We start from the raw sequence: 27,714 nt of genomic DNA, 5'->3' as shown, positions 1-27,714 counted from the left end.
AGAAACACCATGTATAGAATCTAGAGAGAAACACCATGTATAGAATCTAGAGAGAAACACCATGTATAGAATCTAGAGAAACACCATGTATAGAATCTAGAGAGAAACACCCTGTATAGAATCTAGAGAGAAACACCATGTATAGAATCTAGAGAGAAACACCATGAATAGAATCTAGAGAGAAACACCATGTATAGAATCTAGAGAGAAACACCATGTATAGAATCTAGAGAAAACACCATGTATAGAATCTAGAGAAACACCATGTATAGAATCTAGAGAGAAACACCCTGTATAGAATCTAGAGAGAAACACCATGTATAGAATCTAGAGAGAAACACCATGAATAGAATCTAGAGAGAAACACCATGTATAGAATCTAGAGAGAAACACCATGTATAGAATCTAGAGAGAAACACCATGTATAGAATCTAGAGAGAAACACCATGAATAGAATCTAGAGAGAAACACCATGAATAGAATCTAGAGAGAAACACCATGTATAGAATCTAGAGAGAAACACCATGTATAGAATCTAGAGAAAACACCATGAATAGAATCTAGAGAGAAACACCATGAATAGAATCTAGAGAGAAACACCATGAATAGAATCTAGAGAGAAACACCATGTATAGAATCTAGAGAGAAACACCATGTATAGAATCTAGAGAGAAACACCATGTATAGAATCTAGAGACACCATGTATAGAATCTAGAGAGAAACACCATGTATAGAATCTAGAGAGAAACACCATGTATAGAATCTAGAGAGAAACACCATGTATAGAATCTAGAAAAACACCATGTATAGAATCTAGAGAGAAACACCATGTATAGAATCTAGAGAGAAACACCATGAATAGAATCTAGAGAGAAACACCATGTATAGAATCTAGAGAGAAACACCATGAATAGAATCTAGAGAGAAACACCATGTATAGAATCTAGAGAGAAACACCATGTATAGAATCTAGAGAGAAACACCATGTATAGAATCTAGAGAGAAACACCATGTATAGAATCTAGAGAGAAACACCATGAATAGAATCTAGAGAGAAACACCATGTATAGAATCTAGAGAGAAACACCATGTATAGAATCTGAAGCACCGTGTATAGAATCTAGAGAGAAACACCGTGTATAGAATCTAACACCATGAATAGAATCTAGAGAAGCACCATGTATAGAATCTAGAGAGAGGAGAGAACACCATGTATAGAATCTAGAGATAAACACCATGTATAGAATCTAGAGAAACACCATGTATAGAATCTAGAGAGAGGAGAGAAACACCATGATAGAATCTAGAGAGAAACACCATGTATAGAATCTAGAGAGGAGAGAAACTGTATAGAATCTAGAGATAAACACCATGTATAGAATCTAGAGAAACACCATGTATAGAATCTAGAGAGCACCATGTATAGAATCTAAGAGAAACACCATGTATAGAATCTATTGAGAAACACCATGTATAGAATCTGAGAAACACCATGTATAGAATCTAGAGAGGAGAGAAAACACCATGTATAGAATCTAGAGAGAAACACCATGTACTAGAGAGGAGAGAAACACCATGTATAGAATCTAGAGAGGGAGAGAAACACCATGTATAGAATCTCACCATGAATAGAATCTGAAGTACATCTCATTCCAAATTCATGGGCATTAATATGGAGTTGGTCCCTCAACTCTTTGCTGCAGACTAACAGCCTACACTCTTCTGGGAAGGCTTTCCACTAGATGTTGGAACATTGCTGCAGGGACTTGCTTCCATTCAGCCACATTGCATTAGTGAGGTCAGCACTGATGTTGGGCGAAGCCTCTTGGCTGCTAACATTCAATTCATCCCAAAGGTGTTCGATGGGGTTGAGGTCAGGGCTCTGTGCAGGCCAGTTAAGTTCTTCTACACTGATCTTGACAAACCATTTCTGTATAGATCTCGCTTTGTGGACTGGGGCATTGTCATGCTGAAACAGGAAAGGGCTTTCCCCAAACAGTTGCCACAAAGTTGGAAGCACAGAATGTCTAAAATGTCATTGTATGCTGTAGCGTTAAGATTTCCCTTCACTGGAACTAAGGGGCCAACCATGAAAAACAGCCCCAGACCATTATTCCTCCTCCACCAAACTTTACAGCTAGAATCCCCAAACCTAGATTCTCCAGACTACCAGATGGAGAAGCTTGATTCATCACAGAGAATGTGTTTTCTATGGCAAACTTAACATCACTCTGCCAACGCTTGGCATTGCGCATGGTGATCTTAGGCTTGTGTGCGGCTGCTCTGCCACGGAAACCCGTTTCACGAAACATTGTTCGTGCCAACTTTGCTTCAGTTTGGAACTGGAAGTGAGTGTTGCAGCCGAGGACAACATTTTTACACAGTGTGCAACTCAGCGGTCCCGTTCTGTGAGCTTGTGTGGCCTACCACTTGCAGGCGTTGCTCCTAGACGATTCCACTTCACAATAACAGCACTTACAGTTGACTGCAAATCTAGCAGGGCAGAAATATAACTGACTTGTTGGAAAGGTGGCATCCTATGATGCTGCCATGTTGAAAGACTGAGCTCTTCCGTAAGGCCATTCTACTACCAATGTTTGTCTATGGAGATCGCATGGATGTGATTTTATACACCTGTCAGCAGACTGAAGCTGAAATAGCTGAATCCACACATTTAAAAAGTGGTATCCACATACTTCATATATTTATAGTGTATGTAAAAATAGCCTACATAAAGTCAACAAATAAAAACATTGCAGCAGAACATATCTTGATAAAATACTCTGTCCAGACTACGCTGGCGTGTCTGCAAGGAAGGTGAAACATTGTATCGACTATCAACTCTGTCCAGACTGAAGCTGGTGCTAACTTGCAACATTGTATTGACTATCAACTCTGTCCAGACTGAAGCTGGTGCTAACTTGCAACATTGTATCGACTATCAACTCTGTCCAGACTGAAGCTGGTGCTAACTTGCAACATTGTATCGACTATCAACTCTGTCCAGACTGAAGCTGGTGCTAACTTGCAACATTGTATCGACTATCAACTCTGTCCAGACTGAAGCTGGTGCTAACTTGCAACATTGTATTGACTATCAACTCTGTCCAGACTGAAGCTGGTGCTAACTTGCAACATTGTATTGACTATCAACTCTGTCCAGACTGAAGCTGGTGCTAACTTGCAACATTGTATTGACTATCAACTCTGTCCAGACTGAAGCTGGTGCTAACTTGCAACATTGTATCGACTATCAACTCTGTCCAGACTGAAGCTGGTGCTAACTTGCAACATTGTATCGACTATCAACTCTGTCCAGACTGAAGCTGGTGCTAACTTGCAACATTGTATTGACTATCAACTCTGTCCAGACTGAAGCTGGTGCTAACTTGCAACATTGTATTGACTATCAACTCTGTCCAGACTGAAGCTGGTGCCAACTTGCAACATTGTATCGACTATCAACTCTGTCCAGACTGAAGCTGGTGCTAACTTGCAACATTGTATCGACTATCAACTCTGTCCAGACTGAAGCTGGTGCTAACTTGCAACATTGTATCGACTATCAACTCTGTCCAGACTGAAGCTGGTGCTAACTTGCAACATTGTATCGACTATCAACTCTGTCCAGACTGAAGCTGGTGCTAACTTGCAACATTGTATCGACTATCAACTCTGTCCAGACTGAAGCTGGTGCTAACTTGCAACATTGTATCGACTATCAACTCTGTCCAGACTGAAGCTGGTGCTAACTTGCAACATTGTATCGACTATCAACTTGGTCCAGACTGAAGCTGGTGCTAACTTGCAACATTGTATCGACTATCAACTCTGTCCAGACTGAAGCTGGTGCTAACTTGCAACATTGTATCGACTATCAACTCTGTCCAGACTGAAGCTGGTGCTAACTTGCAACATTGTATCGACTATCAACTTGGTCCAGACTGAAGCTGGTGCTAACTTGCAACATTGTATCGACTATCAACTTGGTCCAGACTGAAGCTGGTGCTGACTTGCAACATTGTATAAAATATTCTGGAACCTTGGAGTTTCCTGCGCCAGTGGAGCTCCTGACAGACAACCGAAGGCTATTTGCGCAAGGAGATCAGAAGTAAATCAGCTACTTTATGACGTTTCCACCATTTCCCTCCCCCTTTCAATCCGATTGGTTAAGGGAGAGGGCTGGAAATATTTTTCAAATTGACAATAGTTCCTTATAGTAGCCTTTCTCCATGGATGTAAAAACAGACTTTGGTTCACATCCACAGCTCATTAGTGGTAGTGAGTTAAGACAATCAGAAATAGTATCACATCACCAAAAATATAGGTCTGTAACAGTTTGGGTCTAGAGTTTCTCTCACTTTGAAGAGGGGGGATGACCGCGGCAGCTTTCCAACCTTTGGGGATCTCAGACGATACGAAAGAGAGGTTGAACAGGCTAGTAAATAGGGGTTGCAACAATTTCAGCAGATAACTTTAGAGGGTCCAGATTGTCTAGCCCGGCTGATTTGTAGGGGTCCAGATTTTGCAACTCTTTCAGAACATCAGCTATCTGGACTTGGGTAAAGGAGAAATGGGGGCGGCTTTGGGCAAGTTGCTGTTGGGGGGTACAGGGCTGTTGACCAGCGTAGGGGTAGCCAGGTGGAAAGCATGGCCATTGAAATGATCAATTATGGTGGATTTATCAGTGCTGACAGAGTTTAACAGTCTCAGTGCAGTGGGCAGCTGGGAGGAGGTGCTCTTATTCTCCATGGACTTTACAGTGTCCCAGAACTTTTTGGAGTTGGTGGTTCAGGACGCACATTTCTGTTTGAAAAAGCTAGCCTTGGCTTTCCTAACTGCCTGTGTTTATTGGTCCCTAACTTCCCTGAAAAGTTGCATATCGCGGGGTCGATGCTAATGCAGTACGCCACAGGATGTTTTTGTGCTGGTCAAGGGCAGTCAGGTCTGGAGTATATAACCAATGGCTATATCTGTTCCTGGTTCACATTGTTTTTGAATGGGCCTTATTTAAGATGGTGAGGAAGGAACTTAAAAGAATAACCAGGCACCCTCTACTGACGGGATGAGGTCAATATCCTTCCAGGATACCCCGGCCAGGTCGATTAGAAATGCCTGCACGCTGAAGTGTTTTAGGGAGCGTTTGACAGTGATGAGGGGTGGTCGTTTGACCGCAGACCCATTACGGATGCAGGCAATGAGGCAGTGATCGCTGAGATCTTGGTTGAAGACAGCAGAGGTGTATTTAGAGGGCAAGTTGGTTAGGATGACATCTATGAAGGTTCCCGTGTTTACAGATTTGGGTTTGTACCTGGTAGATTCATTGATATTTTGTGTGAGATTGAGGGCATCAAGCTTAGATTGTAGGACGGCCGGGGCGTTAAGCATGCCCCAGTTTAGGTCACCTAACAGTACGAGCTCTGAAGATAGATGGGGGGCAATCAATTCACATATGGTGTCCAGGGCACAGCTGGGGGCTGAGGGGGTCTATAACAAGCGCCAATGGAGAGAGACTTGTTTCTGGAAAGGTGGATTGTTTGGGCACAGACCTGGATAATATGACAGAACTCTGCAGGCTCTCTCTGCAGTAGATTACAACGCCGCCCACTATCTTGATGGAAAATGTTATAGTTGGGGATGGAATTTTCAGGATTTTTGTTGGCCTTCCTAAACCAGGATTCAGACACGGCTAGGACATCTGGGTTGGCAGAGTGTGCTAAAGCAGTGAATAAAACAAAGTTAGGGAGGAGGTTTCTGATGTTAACATGCATGAAACCAAGGCTTTTACGGTTACAGAAGTCAATAAATGAGAGCGCCTGGGGAATGAGAGTGGAGCTAGGCGCTGCAGGGCCTGGATTAACCTCTACATCACCAGAGGAACAGAGGAGGGGAGGGGTTGGATAAGGGTAACGGCTAAAGGCTATAAAAACTTGTCTAGTGCTTTCGGCACAGAGAGTGAAAGGAGCAGGTTTCTGGGCGCGGAAGAATAGATTCAAGGCATAATGTACAAACAAGAGGTATGGTAGGATGTGAATACAGTGGAGGTAAACCTAGAGAGGTGATGAGGTGACGATGAGAGAGGTTGTGTCTCTAGAGACATCATTTAGACCAGGTGAGGTCACCGCAAGGGCCAGCTAAGGCATATTGAGCAGGGCTGGAGGCTCTACAGTGAAACAAAAGGGCCAGCTAAGGAATATTGAGCAGGGCTGGAGGCTCTACAGTGAAACAAAAGGGCCAGCTAAGGCATATTGAGCAGGGCTGGAGGCTCTACAGTGAAACAAAAGGGCCAGCTAAGGCATATTGAGCAGGGCTGGAGGCTCTACAGTGAAACAAAAGGGCCAGTTAAGGCATATTGAGCAGGGCTGGAGGCTCTACAGTGAAACAAAAGGGCCAGCTAAGGCATATTGAGCAGGGCTGGAGGCTCTACAGTGAAACAAAAGGGCCAGCTAAGGCATATTGAGCAGGGCTGGAGGCTCTACAGTGAAACAAAAGGGCCAGCTAAGGCATATTGAGCAGGGCTGGAGGCTCTACAGTGAAACAAAAGGGCCAGCTAAGGCATATTGAGCAGGGCTGGAGGCTCTACAGTGAAACAAAAGGGCCAGCTAAGGCATATTGAGCAGGGCTGGAGGCTCTACAGTGAAACAAAAGGGCCAGCTAAGGCATATTGAGCAGGGCTGGAGGCTCTACAGTGAAACAAAAGGGCCAGCTAAGGCATATTGAGCAGGGCTGGAGGCTCAACAGTGAAACAAAAGGGCCAGCTAAGGCATATTGAGCAGGGCTGGAGGCTCTACAGTGAAACAAAAGGGCCAGCTAAGGCATATTGAGCAGGGCTGGAGGCTCTACAGTGAAACAAAAGGGCCAGCTAAGGCATATTGAGCAGGGCTGGAGGCTCTACAGTGAAACAAAAGGGCCAGCTAAGGCATATTGAGCAGGGCTGGAGGCTCAACAGTGAAACAAAAGGGCCAGCTAAGGCATATTGAGCAGGGCTGGAGGCTCAACAGTGAAACAAAAGGGCCAGCTAAGGCATATTGAGCAGGGCTGGAGGCTCAACAGTGAAATAAGACAATAATCACTAACAAAGACAGCAATGGAAAAGGCATATTGACATTTGGGAGAGGCATGCGTAGCCGAGTGATCATAGGGACCAGTGGGTAGCTAGGAGGGATGGAGACATGGCGATTCAGACAGCTAGCAGGGGCGGGGACTAGCAGACTAGCAGAAGGGCCTTAGGGGGACGTTGCGACGGGACAGTCTGTTGTAGCCCCCCTCGGACGGTTACGTCGGCAGACCAGTCGCAGGGCCCCGTGTCGGCAGTAAAAAGGTCCAGGCCAATTGGAAAAATAGCTATTGTAGCCCAAGTAATTGGCTGATGGACCTCTTCAGTTAACAGTCCGATATGCTCTAGATAGCGGGCTGCGGCTAGCAGGCTAGCAGATGGGCCTTTAGGGGAAGTCGTGACGGGGGACATGTAGTCTACACGCTATAGAAATACAATGGAATTTACACAGCATACAACAATTCTCAGAGTACATTTCACTTCCCAGGGTGTAATGCTCTGCCCAGGGCTGCCGACTGGCTATTTCGCTACTGCTAGCAAGCACAGACAAACACGAAGCAGTCTACATACAGTATGTTTCTGTTAAGTTGCGAGTGTATTTCACATTACTTTTGGGTTGTGTAATCATATTATAATGCTAACATGTGACGCGAGCTTATCAGACGAGCAAAATGCCTTTCATGCTAGCTTCGAGGCAAGCAACATTGAAGCATGCACGAGAGCACCAGCTGTTCTGGATGACTGATCACGCTCTCCGTAGCAAGACCTTATTAAACAGGTCAACATTCACAAAGCCATAGGGGCCAGACGGATTACCAGGACGTGAACTCAAAGCATGTGCGGACCAACTGGCAAGTGTCTTCACTGACATTTTCAACATCTCCCTGACTGAGTCTGTAATACCAACATGTTTCAAACAGACCACCATAGTACCTGTGCCCAAGAATGCGAAGGTAGCCTGCCTAAATGATAATGGAATTTATATGTTTAAAGTAATGACTAAAGAATTCCACCCTGAAACCATATAAATTGTATGAAATGTGTTACAGAGTCATAATTCAATAGGCCACTGTGTTACTATTTCTCAGTGTGAGCTGGGTATAGTTGAGGCATTCAAGGCCAACTGAACTGTCGACTTGTGATCCAGGAAGGGGAGTAACTTTGGAATGGCAAGGCTTGAAGAAGATAATGAGAAACCATGTGTTAGTAATGTGGAAAAATACAGCCCACTTAAAGAGAGTTGGAGTTTCTACTGGTGTGTGTGTGTGTGTGTGTGTGTGTGTGTGTGTGTGTGTGTGTGTGTGTGTGTGTGTGTGTGTGTGTGTGTGTGTGTGTGTGTGTGTGTGTGTGTGCGTGTGCGTGTGCGTGTGCGTGTGCGTGTTAAAAGATTGTGTTCTCATTTTGAAGTCAGAGTACTCTCTGATATAACGTATTGATCTATTGAAGACTGGGACTTTGTCTAATTCTTCTATTAACCAGGGCCTTGTAACCTCTGGGAATTGGTCAAAGCTATAGTGATTATTATCATCAAATGGGATTGAAAATTCCCGTGACCCTAAATGACAAGCGCAACGTAGCTTAGCAACAGTCGCGTCGGTAGCCGTGAAGGGCTTTGAAAAGGCTGGTCGCGGCTCAAACTCCAGCATGCTGGAAACTCTAGACTCCAATATCGCCCCAACAAAGGTGTTGTCAAGGCGACAAGTCTCAATCTCTCTCCACGCTGGCCCTTTTTCCCCACCTGAACAAACAGGAACACGTGAGAACGCTGTTCATTGACTACAGCTCAGCGTTCAACACCAAATCAAATGTATTTATAAAGCCCTTCGTACATCAGCTGATATGTCATTTCACGGTACCTGCTGTATTCAGCATTTAACAGTAAGGTACCTGTTGTATTCAGCATTTAACAGTAAGGTTTGAAATGAATGTCTGCTGTATTCAGCATTTCACGATCAAAACCTGTTGTATTCAGCATTTAACACTAAACGTACCTGCAAATGTATTCAGCATTTAAAACAGCTAAACCTGCTGTATTCAGCATTTAACAGTAAGGTACCTGCTGTATTCAGCATTTAACAGTAAGGTACCTGCTGTATTCAGCATTTAACAGTAAGCTACCTGCTGTATTCAGCATTTAACAGTAAGGTTTGATTTAATGAATGTCATACTGTATATCTGTTCATTGTCACTCAAAAACAATTCTAATTTAGTAGAATAAACTACAACGTTACAATGCAAATGTTGTGTGTGAAAACAGCTAAACCTTGGTTGTTTCGGTGGGCCGGACCCTCGTCTGCTCTGTAAGCAAAGTATTCCCCTGGGTTGGCGTACGGAACCGGTTCTGTCAACTGGACTTATGATTGTTTTAGTTTGAAGAAGCAGTGGGAACTCTCTCTTCTAGCTTGCACAAGTAGCCTGGCTATGGCTCACTACTGCCCCCAAGAGAACATTCAGACAAATGACTAGGCTCCGTCCTCTCAATCCTTATATGATATGAGATGCATTTGACAGAAGTACCGAAAGATGGCCCCCTATACAGATGGCCCCCTATACAGATGGCCCCCTATACAGATGGCCCCTATACAGATGGCCCCCTATACAGATGACACCCTATACAGATGACACCCTATACAGATGACACCCTATACAGATGGCACCCTATACAGATGGCACCCTATACAGATGGCACCCTATACAGATGGCACCCTATACAGATGACACCCTATACAGATGACACCCTATACAGATGACACCCTATACAGATGACACCCTATACAGATGACACCCTATACAGATGGCACCCTATACAGATGGCACCCTATACCATATACAGATGGCACCCTATACCATATACAGATGGCACCCTATACCATATACAGATGGCACCCTATACCCTATACAGATGGCACCCTATACCCTATACAGATGGCACCCTATACCCTATACAGATGGCACCCTATACCATATACAGATGGCCCTATACCCCTATACAGATGGTACCCTATACAGATGGCACCCTATACCCTATAGAGCACACTACTTTTGACCAGACAGCCCTATATACAGATGGGTACCATCTGTATACAGATGGCACCATCTGTATACAGATGGCACCCTATACAGATGGCATATAGGGAATGGGTACCATCTGTATAGATGGCACCATCTATACAGATGGGTACCTTCTATAGATGGACCCTTCTATAGGGATACCATCTGTATAGATATCTTCTATATAGATAGGGGACCATCTGTATGGGTACCATCTGTATAGATGGTATACAGATACCATCTGTATAGGGTATATAGGGTATAGTACCTTCTATATAGGGAATAGGGTACCATCTGTATAGGGAATAGGGTACCTTCTATATAGGGAATAGGGTACCTTCTATATAGGGAATAGGGTACCATCTGTATAGGGAATAGGGTACCATCTGTATAGGGTACCTTCTATATAGGGAATAGGGTGCCATCTGTATAGGGAATAGGGTGCCATCTGTATAGGGTATAGGGTACCTTCTATATAGGGAATAGGGCACCATCTGTATAGGGTACAGGGTACCTTCTATATAGGGTATAGGGTACCATCTGTATAGGGTATAGGGTACCATCTCTATAGGGTATAGGGTACCTTCTATATAGGGAATAGGGTGCCATCTGTATAGGGTATAGGGTACCATCTGTATAGGGTATAGGGTACCATCTGTATAGGGAATAGGGTACCTTCTATATAGGGAATAGGGTACCATCTGTATAGGGAATAGGGTACCATCTGTATAGGGTACCATCTGTATAGGGTATAGGGTACCTTCTATATAGGGAATAGGGTACCATCTGTATAGGGTATAGGGTACCTTCTATATAGGGTATAGGGTACCATCTGTATAGGGTATAGGGTACCATCTGTATAGGGTACCTTCTATATAGGGAATAGGGTACCTTCTATATAGGGAATAGGGTACCATCTGTATAGGGTACCTTCTATATAGGGAATAGGGTACCATCTGTATAGGAATAGGGTACCATCTGTATAGGGTATAGGGTACCTTCTATATAGGGAATAGGGTACCATTTGGAATGAATCCTAGGTATTCATTATTGATGGCCAACGGATTAACAGGTCCCTCATTAAACATGCAGAAGACGGAGTGAGTTATAGTATATAGGTAGTGTATAGTGTATAGGGTTATGAGTTATAGTATATAGGTAGTGTATAGGGTTATGAGTTATAGTATATAGGTAGTGTATAGTGTATAGGGTTATGAGTTATAGTATATAGGTAGTGTATAGTGTATAGGGTTATGAGTTATAGTATATAGGTAGTGTATAGGGTATAGGGTTATGAGTTATAGTATATAGGTAGTGTATAGTGTATAGGGTTATGAGTTATAGTATATAGGTAGTGTATAGTGTATAGGGTTATGAGTTATAGTATATAGGTAGTGTATAGGGTATAGGGTTATGAGTTATAGTATATAGGTAGTGTATAGTGTATAGGGTTATGAGTTATAGTATATAGGTAGTGTATAGTGTATAGGGTTATGAGTTATAGTATATAGGTAGTGTATAGTGTATAGGGTTATGAGTTATAGTATATAGGTAGTGTATAGTGTATAGGGTTATGAGTTATAGTATATAGGTAGTGTATAGGGTATAGGGTTATGAGTTATAGTATATAGGTAGTGTATAGGGTTATGAGTTATAGTATATAGGTAGTGTATAGGGTTATGAGTTATAGTATATAGGTAGTGTATAGTGTATAGGGTTATGAGTTATAGTATATAGGTAGTGTATAGGGTATAGGGTTATGAGTTATAGTATATAGGTAGTGTATAGGGTTATGAGTTATAGTATATAGGTAGTGTATAGTGTATAGGGTTATGAGTTATAGTATATAGGTAGTGTATAGTGTATAGGGTTATGAGTTATAGTATATAGGTAGTGTATAGGGTATAGGGTTATGAGTTATAGTATATAGGTAGTGTATAGGGTTATGAGTTATAGTATATAGGTAGTGTATAGTGTATAGGGTTATGAGTTATAGTATATAGGTAGTGTATAGTGTATAGGGTTATGAGTTATAGTATATAGGTAGTGTATAGTGTATAGGGTTATGAGTTATAGTATATAGGTAGTGTATAGTGTATAGGGTTATGAGTTATAGTATATAGGTAGTGTATAGGGTTATGAGTTATAGTATATAGGTAGTGTATAGTGTATATAGGGTATAGTGTAGGGTTATGAGTTATAGTATATAGGTAGTGTATAGTGTATAGGGTTATGAGTTATAGTATATAGGTAGTGTATAGTGTATAGGGTTATGAGTTATAGTATATAGGTAGTGTATAGTGTATAGGGTTATGAGTTATAGTATATAGGTAGTGTATAGGTATAGGGTTATGAGTTATAGTATATAGGTAGTGTATAGTGTATAGGGTTATGAGTTATAGTATATAGGTAGTGTATAGTGTATAGGGTTATGAGTTATAGTATATAGGTAGTGTATAGTGTATAGGGTTATGAGTTATAGTATATAGGTAGTGTATAGTGTATAGGGTTATGAGTTATAGTATATAGGTAGTGTATAGTGTATAGGGTTATGAGTTATAGTATATAGGTAGTGTATAGTGTATTTATGAGTTATAGTATATAGGTAGTGTATAGTGTATAGGGTTATGAGTTATAGTATATAGGTAGTGTATAGTGTATAGGGTTATGAGTTATAGTATATAGGTAGTGTATAGTGTATAGGGTTATGAGTTATAGTATATAGGTATAGTGTATAGTTATGTATAGGGTTATGTTAGTTATAGTATATAGGTAGTGTATAGTGTATAGGGTTATGAGTTATAGTATATAGGTAGTGTATAGTGTATGGGTTATAGGGTTATGAGTTATAGTATATAGGTAGTGTATAGGTAGTGTATAGTTATGAGTTATAGTATATAGGTAGTGTATAGTGTATAGGGTTATGAGTTATAGTATATAGGTAGTGTATAGTGTATAGGGTTATGAGTTATAGTATATAGGTAGTGTATAGGGTATAGGGTTATGAGTTATAGTATATAGGTAGTGTATAGTGTATAGGGTTATGAGTTATAGTATATAGGTAGTGTATAGTGTATAGGGTTATGAGTTATAGTATATAGGTAGTGTATAGTGTATAGGGTTATGAGTTATAGTATATAGGTAGTGTATAGGGTTAGGGTTATGTTATAGTATATAGGTAGTGTATAGTGTATAGGGTTATGAGTTATAGTATATAGGTAGTGTATAGTGTATAGGGTTATGAGTTATAGTATATAGGTAGTGTATAGTTATAGTATAGGGTTATGAGTTATAGTATATAGGTAGTGTATAGTGTATAGGGTTATGAGTTATAGTATATAGGTAGTGTATAGGGTATAGGGTTATGAGTTATAGTATATAGGTAGTGTATAGTGTATAGGGTTATGAGTTATAGTATATAGGTAGTGTATAGGGTTATGAGTTATAGTATATAGGTAGTGTATAGTGTATAGGGTTATGAGTTATAGTATATAGGTAGTGTATAGTGTATAGGGTTATGAGTTATAGTATATAGGTAGTGTATAGTGTATAGGGTTATGAGTTATAGTATATAGGTAGTGTATAGTGTATAGGGTTATGAGTTATAGTATATAGGTAGTGTATAGGGTTATGAGTTATAGTATATAGGTAGTGTATAGTGTATAGGGTTATGAGTTATAGTATATAGGTAGTGTATAGTGTATAGGGTTATGAGTTATAGTATATAGGTAGTGTATAGTGTATAGGGTTATGAGTTATAGTATATAGGTAGTGTATAGTGTATAGGGTTATGAGTTATAGTATATAGGTAGTGTATAGTGTATAGGGTTATGAGTTATAGTATATAGGTAGTGTATAGTGTATAGGGTTATGAGTTATAGTATATAGGTAGTGTATAGTGTATAGGGTTATGAGTTATAGTATATAGGTAGTGTATAGTGTATAGGGTTATGAGTTATAGTATATAGGTAGTGTATAGTGTATAGGGTTATGAGTTATAGTATATAGGTAGTGTATAGTGTATAGGGTTATGAGTTATAGTATATAGGTAGTGTATAGTGTATAGGGTTATGAGTTATAGTATATAGGTAGTGTATAGGGTATAGGGTTATGAGTTATAGTATAGGGTTAGGTAGTGTATAGTGTATAGGGTTATGAGTTATAGTATATAGGTAGTGTATAGTGTATAGGGTTATGAGTTATAGTATATAGGTAGTGTATAGTGTATAGGTTATGAGTTATAGTATATAGGTAGTGTATAGTGTATAGGGTTATGAGTTATAGTATATAGGTAGTGTATAGTGTATAGGGTTATGAGTTATAGTATATAGGTAGTGTATAGTGTATAGGGTTATGAGTTATAGTATATAGGTAGTGTATAGTGTATAGGGTTATGAGTTATAGTATATAGGTAGTGTATAGTGTATAGGGTTATGAGTTATAGTATATAGGTAGTGTATAGTGTATAGGGTTATGAGTTATAGTATATAGGTAGTGTATATAGGGTTATGAGTTATAGTATATAGGTAGTGTATAGTGTATAGGGTTATGAGTTATAGTATATAGGTAGTGTATAGGTATAGGGTTATGAGTTATAGTATATAGGTAGTGTATAGTGTATAGGGTTATGAGTTATAGTATATAGGTAGTGTATAGGGTATAGGGTTATGAGTTATAGTATATAGGTAGTGTATAGTGTATAGGGTTATGAGTTATAGTATATAGGTAGTGTATAGTGTATAGGGTTATGAGTTATAGTATATAGGTAGTGTATAGTGTATAGGGTTATGAGTTATAGTATATAGGTAGTGTATAGTGTATAGGGTTATGAGTTATAGTATATAGGTAGTGTATAGTGTATAGGGTTATGAGTTATAGTATATAGGTAGTGTATAGTGTATAGGGTTATGAGTTATAGTATATAGGTAGTGTATAGTGTATAGGGTTATGAGTTATAGTATATAGGTAGTGTATAGTGTATAGGGTTATGAGTTATAGTATATAGGTAGTGTATAGTGTATAGGGTTATGAGTTATAGTATATAGGTAGTGTATAGTGGTATAGGGTTATGAGTTATAGTATATAGGTAGTGTATAGTGTATAGGGTTATGAGTTATAGTATATAGGTAGTGTATAGGTGTATAGGGTTATGAGTTATAGTATATAGGTAGTGTATAGGGTATAGGGTTATGAGTTATAGTATATAGGTAGTGTATAGGGTTATGAGTTATAGTATATAGGTAGTGTATAGTGTATAGGGTTATGAGTTATAGTATATAGGTAGTGTATAGTGTATAGGGTTATGAGTTATAGTATATAGGTAGTGTATAGTGTATAGGGTTATGAGTTATAGTATATAGGTAGTGTATAGTGTATAGGGTTATGAGTTATAGTATATAGGTAGTGTATAGTGTATAGGGTTATGAGTTATAGTATATAGGTAGTGTATAGGGTATAGGGTTATGAGTTATAGTATATAGGTAGTGTATAGGGTATAGGGTTATTAGTTATAGTATATAGGTAGTGTATAGTGTATAGGGTTATGAGTTATAGTATATAGGTAGTGTATAGTGTATAGGGTTATGAGTTATAGTATATAGGTAGTGTATAGTGTATAGGGTTATGAGTTATAGTATATAGGTAGTGTATAGTGTATAGGGTTATGAGTTATAGTATATAGGTAGTGTATAGTGTATAGGGTTATGAGTTATAGTATATAGGTAGTGTATAGGGTATAGGGTTATGAGTTATAGTATATAGGTAGTGTATAGTGTATAGGGTTATGAGTTATAGTATATAGGTAGTGTATAGGGTATAGGGTTATGAGTTATAGTATATAGGTAGTGTATAGTGTATAGGGTTATGAGTTATAGTATATAGGTAGTGTATAGGGTTATGAGTTATAGTATATAGGTAGTGTATAGGGTTATGAGTTATAGTATATAGGTAGTGTATAGGGTATAGGGTTATGAGTTATAGTATATAGGTAGTGTATAGTGTATAGGGTTATGAGTTATAGTATATAGGTAGTGTATAGGGTATAGGGTTATGAGTTATAGTATATAGGTAGTGTATAGGGTTATGAGTTATAGTATATAGGTAGTGTATAGGGTATAGGGTTATGAGTTATAGTATATAGGTAGTGTATAGGGTATAGGGTTATGAGTTATAGTATATAGGTAGTGTATAGTGTATAGGGTTATGAGTTATAGTATATAGGTAGTGTATAGTGTATAGGGTTATGAGTTATAGTATATAGGTAGTGTATAGGGTATAGGGTTATGAGTTATAGTATATAGGTAGTGTATAGGGTATAGGGTTATGAGTTATAGTATATAGGTAGTGTATAGGGTATAGGGTTATGAGTTATAGTATATAGGTAGTGTATAGGGTATAGGGTTATGAGTTATAGTATATAGGTAGTGTATAGTGTATAGGGTTATGAGTTATAGTATATAGGTAGTGTATAGTGTATAGGGTTATGAGTTATAGTATATAGGTAGTGTATAGGGTATAGGGTTATGAGTTATAGTATATAGGTAGTGTATAGGGTATAGGGTTATGAGTTATAGTATATAGGTAGTGTATAGTGTATAGGGTTATGAGTTATAGTATATAGGTAGTGTATAGTGTATAGGGTTATGAGTTATAGTATATAGGTAGTGTATAGGGTATAGGGTTATGAGTTATAGTATATAGGTAGTGTATAGTGTATAGGGTTATGAGTTATAGTATATAGGTAGTGTATAGTGTATAGGGTTATGAGTTATAGTATATAGGTAGTGTATAGGGTATAGGGTTATGAGTTATAGTATATAGGTAGTGTATAGGGTTATGAGTTATGAGTTATAGTATATAGGTAGTGTATAGTGTATAGGGTTATGAGTTATAGTATATAGGTAGTGTATAGTGTATAGGGTTATGAGTTATAGTATATAGGTAGTGTATAGGGTTATGAGTTATGAGTTATAGTATATAGGTAGTGTATAGTGTATAGGGTTATGAGTTATAGTATATAGGTAGTGTATAGGTATAGGGTTATGAGTTATAGTATATAGGTAGTGTATAGTGTATAGGGTTATGAGTTATAGTATATAGGTAGTGTATAGTGTATAGGGTTATGAGTTATAGTATATAGGTAGTGTATAGTGTATAGGGTTATGAGTTATAGTATATAGGTAGTGTATAGGGTTATGAGTTATAGTATATAGGTAGTGTATAGGGTTATGAGTTATAGTATATAGGTAGTGTATAGTGTATAGGGTTATGAGTTATAGTATATAGGTAGTGTATAGGGTATAGGGTTATGAGTTATAGTATATAGGTAGTGTATAGGGTTATGAGTTATAGTATATAGGTAGTGTATAGGGTTATGAGTTATAGTATATAGGTAGTGTATAGGGTTATGAGTTATAGTATATAGGTAGTGTATAGGGTATAGGGTTATGAGTTATAGTATATAGGTAGTGTATAGGGTATAGGGTTATGAGTTATAGTATATAGGTAGTGTATAGGGTTATGAGTTATGAGTTATAGTATATAGGTAGTGTATAGGGTATAGGGTTATGAGTTATAGTATATAGGTAGTGTATAGGGTATAGGGTTATGAGTTATAGTATATAGGTAGTGTATAGGGTATAGGGTTATGAGTTATAGTATATAGGTAGTGTATAGGGTATAGGGTTATGAGTTATGAGTTATAGTATATAGGTAGTGTATAGTGTATAGGGTTATGAGTTATAGTATATAGGTAGTGTATAGGGTTATGAGTTATAGTATATAGGTAGTGTATAGTGTATAGGGTTATGAGTTATAGTATATAGGTAGTGTATAGGGTTATGAGTTATAGTATATAGGTAGTGTATAGTGTATAGGGTTATGAGTTATAGTATATAGGTAGTGTATAGGGTTATGAGTTATAGTATATAGGTAGTGTATAGTGTATAGGGTTATGAGTTATAGTATATAGGTAGTGTATAGTGTATAGGGTTATGAGTTATAGTATATAGGTAGTGTATAGTGTATAGGGTTATGAGTTATGAACTGCTGCTCTTCCTGACACCGTCAATTCTCTGGCAACAGCTCTGGCACCCTATACCCATGGCACCCTATACCCATGGCACCCTATACCCATGGCACCCTATAGAGCACCCTATACCCATGGCCCCCTATACCCATGGCACCCTATACCCATGGCACCCTATACCCATGGCACCCTATACCCATGGCACCCTATACCCATGGCACCCTATAGGCACCCTATACCCATGGCACCCTATACCCATGGCACCCTATACCCATGGCACCCTATACCCATGGCACCCTATACCCATGGCACCCTATACCCATGGCACCCTATAGAGCACCCTATACCCATGGCACCCTATAGAGCACCCTATACCCATGGCACCCTAGAGCACCCTATACCCTATAGAGCACCCTATACCCATGGCACCCTATACCCATGGCCCCCTATACCCATGGCCCCCTATACCCATGGCACCCTATACCCATGGCACCCTATACCCATGGCACCCTATACCCATGGCACCCTATACCCATGGCACCCTATACCCATGGCACCCTATAGAGCACCCTATACCCATGGCACCCTATACCCATGGCACCCTATACCCTATAGAGCACCCTATACCCATGGCACCCTATACCATGGCACCCTATACCCATGGCACCCTATAGAGCACCCTATACCCATGGCCCCCTATACCCATGGCCCCCTATACCCATGGCACCCTATACCCATGGCACCCTATAGAGCACCCTATACCCATGGCACCCTATAGAGCACCCTATACCCATGGCACCCTATACCCATGGCACCCTATACCCATGGCACCCTATAGAGCACCCTATACCCATGGCCCCCTATACCCATGGCACCCTATACCCATGGCACCCTATACCCTATGGCCCCTATACCCATGGCACCCTATAGAGCACCCTATACCCATGGCCCCCTATACCCATGGCACCCTATACCCATGGCACCCTATAGAGCACCGTATACCCATGGCACCCTATACCCTATAGAGCACCCTATACCCATGGCCCCTATACCCATGGCACCCTATACCCATGGCACCCTATACCCATGGCCCCTATACCCATGGCACCCTATAGAGCACCCTATACCCATGGCACCCTATACCCATGGCACCCTATACCCATGGCACCCTATACCCATGGCACCCTATAGAGCACCCTATACCCATGGCACCCTATACCCATGGCACCCTATACCCATGGCACCCTATAGAGCACCCTATACCCATGGCACCCTATACCCATGGCACCCTATACCCATGGCACCCTATAGAGCACCCTATACCCATGGCCCCTATACCCATGGCACCCTATACCCATGGCACCCTATACCCATGGCACCCTATAGAGCACCCTATACCCATGGCACCCTATACCCATGGCCCCTATACCCATGGCACCCTATACCCATGGCACCCTATACCCATGGCACCCTATAGAGCATCCTATACCCATGGCACCCTATACCCATGGCACCCTATACCCATGGCACCCTATAGAGCATCCTATACCCATGGCACCCTATACCCATGGCACCCTATACCCATGGCACCCTATAGAGCACCCTATACCCATGGCACCCTATACCCATGGCACCCTATACCCATGGCACCCTATAGAGCATCCTATACCCATGGCACCCTATACCCATGGCCCCCTATACCCATGGCACCCTATACCCATGGCACCCTATAGAGCATCCTATACCCATGGCACCCTATACCCATGGCACCTATACCCATGGCACCCTATAGAGCATCCTATACCCATGGCACCCTATACCCATGGCACCCTATACCCATGGCACCCTATAGAGCATCCTATACCCATGGCACCCTATACCCATGGCACCCTATACCCATGGCACCCTATAGAGCATCCTATACCCATGGCACCCTATACCCATGGCACCCTATACCCATGGCACCCCTATACCCATGGCACCCTATACCCATGGCACCCTATACCCATGGCACCCTATAGAGCATCCTATACCCATGGCACCCTATACCCATGGCACCCTATACCCATGGCACCCTATAGAGCATCCTATACCCATGGCACCCTATACCCATGGCACCCTATACCCTATAGAGCACCCTATACCCATGGCACCCTATACCCTATAGAGCACCCTATACCCATGGCCCCCTATACCCATGGCCCCCTATACCCATGGCACCCTATACCCTATAGAGCACCCTATACCCATGGCACCCTATACCCTATAGAGCACCCTATACCCTATAGAGCACCCTATACCCATGGCCCCCTATACCCATGGCCCCCTATACCCATGGCCCCCTATACCCTATAGAGCACCCTATACCCATGGCCCCCTATACCCATGGCCCCCTATACCCATGGCCCCCTATACCCATGGCCCCCTATACCCATGGCCCCCTATACCCATGGCCCCCTATACCCATGGCCCCCTATACCCATGGCCCCCTATACCCATGGCACCCTATACCCATGGCACCCTATACCCATGGCACCCTATACCCATGGCACCCTATACCCATGGCACCCTATACCCTATAGAGCACCCTATACCCATGGCCCCCTATACCCATGGCACCCTATACCCATGGCACCCTATACCCATGGCACCCTATACCCATGGCCCCCTATACCCATGGCCCCCTATACCCATGGCATCCTATACCCATGGCCCCCTATACCCATGGCATCCTATACCCATGGCCCCCTATACCCATGGCATCCTATACCCATGGCCCCTATACCCATGGCACCCTATACCCATGGCACCCTATAGAGCACCCTATACCCATGGCACCCTATACCCATGGCACCCTATACCCTATAGAGCACCCTATACCCATGGCCCCCTATACCCATGGCACCCTATACCCATGGCACCCTATACCCATGGCACCCTATACCCATGGCACCCTATACCCATGGCACCCTATACCCATGGCACCCTATACCCATGGCACCCTATACCCATGGCACCCTATAGAGCACCCTATACCCTATAGAGCACCCTATACCCATGGCACCCTATACCCATGGCACCCTATAGAGCACCCTATACCCTATAGAGCACCCTATACCCATGGCACCCTATACCCTATAGAGCACCCTATACCCATGGCCCCCTATACCCATGGCACCCTATACCCTATAGAGCACCCTATACCCATGGCACCCTATACCCATGGCACCCTATACCCATGGCCCCCTATAGAGCGCCCTATACCCATGGCCCCCTATACCCATGGCCCCCTATAGAGCACCCTATACCCATGGCACCCTATACCCATGGCCCCCTATACCCATGGCCCCCTATAGAGCACCCTATACCCATGGCCCCCCTATACCCATGGCCCCCTATACCCATGGCCCCCTATACCCATGGCCCCCTATAGAGCACCCTATACCCATGGCACCCTATACCCATGGCCCCCTATACCCATGGCACCCTATACCCTATAGAGCACCCTAGACGGAGTGAGTTATGAACTACTGGTCTTCCCGACACACAGTCAGGGAACATCTGACTCTCGTGTCACGTTCACCTGTTCAACTGAGGAACGTGTCCCCACAGAGCGCTTGTTAACAACAAGAGTAGTGCACTACTATATAGGGAATAAGGTAACCATTTGGGACAGAGGTCACCCTGAAGATGTCTGAGGACAGGGGACTAAATGGAGGAAGACCTGTCAGAGCAGTATCATGAGGATGTCACCAACCAAATCAATCAATCTAAATGTATTTATAAAGCCCTTCTTACATCAGCTGATGTCACAAAGTGCTGTACAGAAACCCAGCCTAAAACCCCCAAACAGCAAGCAATGCAGGTGTAGAAGCACAGTAGCTAGGAAAAACTCCCCGGAATGGCCGGAGCCTAGGAAGGAACCTAGAGAGGAACCAGGCTATGAGGGGTGGCCAGTCCTCTTCTGGCTGTGCCGGGTGGAGATTATAAACCTAGAGAGGAACCAGGCTATGAGGGTGGAGATTATAAACCGAGAGAGGACCCAGGCTATGAGGGGTGGAGATTATAAACCTAGAGAGGACCCAGGCTATGAGAGGTGGAGATTATAAACGTAGAGAGGAACCAGGCTCTGAGGGGTGGAGATTATAAACCTAGAGGGATCCAAGCTATGTGGGGTGGGCCGGTCCTCCTCTGGCTATGAGGGGTGGGCCGGTCCTCCTCTGGCTATGAGGGGTGGGCCGGTCCTCCTCTGGCTATGAGGGGTGGGCCGGTCCTCCTCTGGCTATGAGGGGTGGGCCGGTCCTCCTCTGGCTATGAGGGGTGGGCCGGTCCTCCTCTGGCTATGAGGGGTGGGCCGGTCCTCCTCTGGCTATGAGGGGTGGGCCGGTCCTCCTCTGGCTATGAGGGGTGGGCCGGTCCTCCTCTGGCTATGAGGGGCGGGCCAGTCCTCCTCTGGCTATGAGGGGCGGGCCAGTCCTCCTCTGGCTATGAGGGGTGGGCCAGTCCTCCTCTGGCTATGAGGGGGGCCAGTCCTCCTCTGGCTATGAGGGTGGGCCAGTCCTCCTCTGGCTATGAGGGGCGGGCCAGTCCTCCTCTGGCTATGAGGGGCGGGCCAGTCCTCCTCTGGCTATGAGGGGCGGGCCAGTCCTCCTCTGGCTATGAGGGGCGGGCCAGTCCTCCTCTGGCTATGAGGGGCGGGCCAGTCCTCCTCTGGCTATGAGGGGCGGGCCAGTCCTCCTCTGGCTATGAGGGGCGGGCCAGTCCTCCTCTGGCTATGAGGGGCGGGCCAGTCCTCCTCTGGCTATGAGGGGGCCAGTCCTCCTCTGGCTATGAGGGTGGGCCAGTCCTCCTCTGGGCCCAGTCCTCCTCTGGCTATGAGGGGCGGGCCAGTCCTCCTCTGGCTATGAGGGGTGGGCCAGTCCTCCTCTGGCTATGAGGGGCGGGCCAGTCCTCCTCTGGCTATGAGGGGCGGGCCAGTCCTCCTCTGGCTATGAGGGGCGGGCCCAGTCCTCCTCTGGCTATGAGGGGCGGGCCAGTCCTCCTCTGGCTATGAGGGGCGGGCCAGTCCTCCTCTGGCTATGAGGGGCGGGCCAGGGCCAGTCCTCCTCTGGCTATGAGGGGCGGGCCAGTCCTCCTCTGGCTATGAGGGGCGGGCCAGTCCTCCTCTGGCTATGAGGGGCGGGCCAGTCCTCCTCTGGCTATGAGGGGCGGGCCAGTCCTCCTCTGGCTATGAGGGGCGGGCCAGTCCTCCTCTGGCTATGAGGGGCGGGCCAGTCCTCCTCTGGCTATGAGGGGCGGGCCAGTCCTCCTCTGGCTATGAGGGGCGGGCCAGTCCTCCTCTGGCTATGAGGGGCGGGCCAGTCCTCCTCTGGCTATGAGGGGCGGGCCAGTCCTCCTCTGGCTATGAGGGGCGGGCCAGTCCTCCTCTGGCTATGAGGGGCGGGCCAGTCCTCCTCTGGCTATGAGGGGCGGGCCAGTCCTCCTCTGGCTATGAGGGGCGGGCCAGTCCTCCTCTGGCTATGAGGGGCGGGCCAGTCCTCCTCTGGCTATGAGGGGCGGGCCAGTCCTCCTCTGGCTATGAGGGGCGGGCCAGTCCTCCTCTGGCTATGAGGGGCGGGCCAGTCCTCCTCTGGCTATGAGGGGCGGGCCAGTCCTCCTCCTCTGGCTATGAGGGGCGGGCCAGTCCTCCTCTGGCTATGAGGGGCGGGCCAGTCCTCCTCTGGCTATGAGGGGCGGGCCAGTCCTCCTCTGGCTATGAGGGGCGGGCCAGTCCTCCTCTGGCTATGAGGGTGAGGGCTATGAGGGGGCCAGTCCTCCTCTGGCTATGAGGGGCGGGCCAGTCCTCCTCTGGCTATGAGGGGCGGGCCAGTCCTCCTCTGGCTATGAGGGGCGGGCCAGTCCTCCTCTGGCTATGAGGGGCGGGCCAGTCCTCCTCTGGCTATGAGGGGCGGGCCAGTCCTCCTCTGGCTATGAGGGGCGGGCCAGTCCTCCTCTGGCTATGAGGGGCGGGCCAGTCCTCCTCTGGCTATGAGGGGGCCAGTCCTCCTCTGGAGGGGTGGGCCAGTCCTCCTCTGGCTATGAGGGGGGCCAGTCCTCCTCTGGCCAGTCCTCCTCTGGCTATGAGGGGTGGGCCAGTCCTCCTCTGGCTATGAGGGTGGGCCAGTCCTCCTCTGGCTATGAGGGGTGGGCCAGTCCTCCTCTGGCTATGAGGGGCGGGCCAGTCCTCCTCTGGCTATGAGGGTGGGCCGGTCCTCCTCTGGCTATGAGGGGTGGGCCGGTCCTCCTCTGGCTATGAGGGGTGGGCCGGTCCTCCTCTGGCTATGAGGGGTGGGCCGGTCCTCCTCTGGCTATGAGGGGTGGGCCGGTCCTCCTCTGGCTATGAGGGGTGGGCCAGTCCTCCTCTGGCTATGAGGGGTGGGCCAGTCCTCCTCTGGCTGTGCGGGGTGGGCCAGTCCTCCTCTGGCTGTGCGGGGTGGGCCAGTCCTCCTCTGGCTGTGCGGGGTGGGCCAGTCCTCCTCTGGCTGTGCCGGGTGGGCCAGTCCTCCTCTGGCTGTGCCGGGTGGGCCAGTCCTCCTCTGGCTGTGCCGGGTGGGCCAGTCCTCCTCTGGCTGTGCCGGGTGGCCAGTCCTCCTCTGGCTATGAGGGTGGGCCAGTCCAGTCCTCTCTGGCTATGAGGGGCGGGCCAGTCCTCCTCTGGCTATGAGGGGTGGGCCAGTCCTCCTCTGGCTATGAGGGGCGGGCCAGTCCTCCTCTGGCTATGAGGGGCGGCCAGTCCTCCTCTGGCTATGAGGGGCGGGCCAGTCCTCCTCTGGCTATGAGGGGGGCCAGTCCTCCTCTGGCTATGAGGGGCGGGCCAGTCCTCCTCTGGCTATGAGGGGCGGGCCAGTCCTCCTCTGGCTATGAGGGGCGGGCCAGTCCTCCTCTGGCTATGAGGGGCGGGCCAGTCCTCCTCTGGCTATGAGGGGTGGGCCAGTCCTCCTCTGGCTATGAGGGGCGGGCCAGTCCTCCTCTGGCTATGAGGGGCGGGCCAGTCCTCCTCTGGCTATGAGGGGCGGGCCAGTCCTCCTCTGGCTATGAGGGGCGGGCCAGTCCTCCTCTGGCTATGAGGGGTGGGCCAGTCCTCCTCTGGCTATGAGGGGGGCCAGTCCTCCTCTGGCTATGAGGGGCGGGCCAGTCCTCCTCTGGCTATGAGGGGCGGGCCAGTCCTCCTCTGGCTATGAGGGGCGGGCCAGTCCTCCTCTGGCTATGAGGGGCGGGCCAGTCCTCCTCTGGCTATGAGGGGCGGGGCCAGTCCTCCTCTGGCTATGAGGGGCGGGCCAGTCCTCCTCTGGCTATGAGGGGCGGGCCAGTCCTCCTCTGGCTATGAGGGGCGGGCCAGTCCTCCTCTGGCTATGAGGGTGAGGGGGTGGGCCAGTCCTCCTCTGGCTATGAGGGGGCCAGTCCTCCTCTGGCTATGCCAGTCCTCCTCTGGCTATGAGGGGCGGGCCAGTCCTCCTCTGGCTATGAGGGGCGGGCCAGTCCTCCTCTGGCTATGAGGGGCGGGCCAGTCCTCCTCTGGCTATGAGGGGCGGGCCAGTCCTCCTCTGGCTATGAGGGGTGGGCCAGTCCTCCTCTGGCTATGAGGGGCGGGAGTCCTATAACAGAACCAAGATGTTCAAGTCTTTCTCTATTCACAGCATCATGAAGGGCTTCCTGAAACACAGCTACTGACAGAGGCAGCAGAGGACAATATTCCTCTATATTTGAGATTCTTCAAAGTAGCCACCCTTTGGCCTTGACAGCTTTGCCACCTCCTGGCATTCTCTCAACCAGCTTCCTTAGGTAGTCACCTGGAATGCATTTCAATTAACAGGTGTGCCTTGTTCAAAGTTAATCTATGCAATTTCTTTCCTTCTTAATGAGTTTGAGACAATAATTTGTGTTGTGACAAGGTAGGGGGGATATACAGAATATAGCTCTATTTGGTAACAGACCAAGTCCATATTATGGCGAGAACAGCTCAAATAAGCAAAGAGAAACGACAGTCCATCATTACTTTCAGACATGAAGATCAGTCAATCCGGAAAATGTCAACTTTGAAAGTTTTTTCAAGTGCGGTCGCATAAACCATCAAGCACTATGATGAAACTGGCTCTCATGAGGACCGCCCAGAGTTACCTCTGCAGAGGATGAGTTCATTAGAGTTAACTGCACCTCAGAATGCAGCCCAAATAAATGCTTCACAGAGTTCCAGTAACAGACACATCTAAACATCAACTGTTCAGAGGAGACTGTGTGAAATCAGGACTTCATGGTCGAAATGCTGCAACAACAAAAAAAAAACTATTTCTGGGCTCCCGAGTGGCACTGTGGTCTAAAGCACTGCCTTTCAGTGGTTTGATCTTGGGCTTTGGCACTGTGGTCAAAGCACTGCATTTCAGTGGTTTGATCTTGGGCTTTGGCACTGTGGTCTAAAGCACTGCATCTCAGTGGTTTGATCTTGGGGGGTCACTGTGGTCTAAAGCACTGCCTTTCAGTGGTTTGATCTTGGGCTTTGTCACTGTGGTCTAAAGCACTGCCTTTCAGTGGTTTGATCTTGGGCTTTGTCACTGTGGTCTAAAGCACTGCCTTTCAGTGGTTTGATCTTGGGCTTTGTCACTGTGGTCTAAAGCACTGCCTTTCAGTGGTTTGATCTTGGGCTTTGTCACTGTGGTCTAAAGCACTGCATCTCAGTGGTTTGATCTTGGGCTTTGTCACTGTGGTCTAAAGCACTGCCTTTCAGTGGTTTGATCTTGGGCTTTGTCACTGTGGTCTAAAGCACTGCCTTTCAGTGGTTTGATCTTGGGCTTTGTCACTGTGGTCTAAAGCACTGCATCTCAGTGGTTTGATCTTGGGCTTTGTCACTGTGATCTAAAGCACTGCCTTTCAGTGGTTTGATATTGGGCTTTGGCACTGTGGTCTAAAGCACTGCATCTCAGTGGTTTGATCTTGAGCTTTGTCATAACCGGCCGTGATCGGGAATCCCATGGGGCTGCGCACAATTGGCCCAGCGCTGTCCGGGTTAGGCGGTCATTGTAAAATTAGAATTTGTTCTTAACTTACTAGTTAAACATTATTTTAAAAGGACACCAATAAGAAGAGACTTGTTTGGGCCAAGAAACACGAGCAATGGACATTAGACCGGTGGAAATCTGTCCTTTGGTCTGATGAGTCCAAATTTGAGATTTTTGGTTCCAACCGCCGTGTCTTTGTGAGACACAGAGTAGGTGAGCGGATGATCTCTGCATGTGTGGTTCCCACCGTGAAGCATGGAGGAGGAGGTGTGATGGTGCTTTGCTGGTGAAACTGTCTGTTATTTATTTAGAATTCAAGGCACACTTAACCAGCATGGCTACCACAGCATTCTGAAGCGATACACCATCCCATCTGGTTTGCGTTTTGTGGGACAATCATTTGTTTTTCAACAGGACAATGACCTAACACACCTCCAGGCTGTGTAAGGGCTATTTGACCAAGAAGGAGTGTGTTGGAGTGCTGCATTAGATGACCTGGCCTCCGCAATCACCCGACCTCAACCCAACTGAGAAGGTTTGGGATGAG

At 45.3% G+C, this 27,714-nt stretch overlaps 1 protein-coding gene and 1 long non-coding RNA gene across 2 annotated transcripts in view; one reads left to right on the top strand and one right to left on the bottom strand.

Moving 5' to 3' along the window:
- LOC127919076 (eukaryotic translation initiation factor 3 subunit H-like) overlaps nucleotides 1–27,714 on the bottom strand; it is a 72,192-nt gene that overhangs the window by 8,943 nt on the left and 35,535 nt on the right. The window lies entirely within an intron of this gene.
- LOC127919074 (uncharacterized) lies at nucleotides 17,152–18,130 on the top strand. The gene is made up of 3 exons (XR_008101855.1): nucleotides 17,152–17,353; nucleotides 17,434–17,532; nucleotides 17,860–18,130. It is a non-coding gene; the product is annotated as an uncharacterized LOC127919074 (long non-coding RNA).

Source organism: Oncorhynchus keta, unplaced genomic scaffold, assembly GCF_023373465.1.
Source record: "Oncorhynchus keta strain PuntledgeMale-10-30-2019 unplaced genomic scaffold, Oket_V2 Un_contig_15667_pilon_pilon, whole genome shotgun sequence".
In the NCBI taxonomy this organism is placed as follows: Eukaryota; Metazoa; Chordata; class Actinopteri; order Salmoniformes; family Salmonidae; genus Oncorhynchus; species Oncorhynchus keta.
Note: the sequence above shows the minus strand (reverse complement) of the source record. Positions and strands in the feature narration are given on the sequence as shown.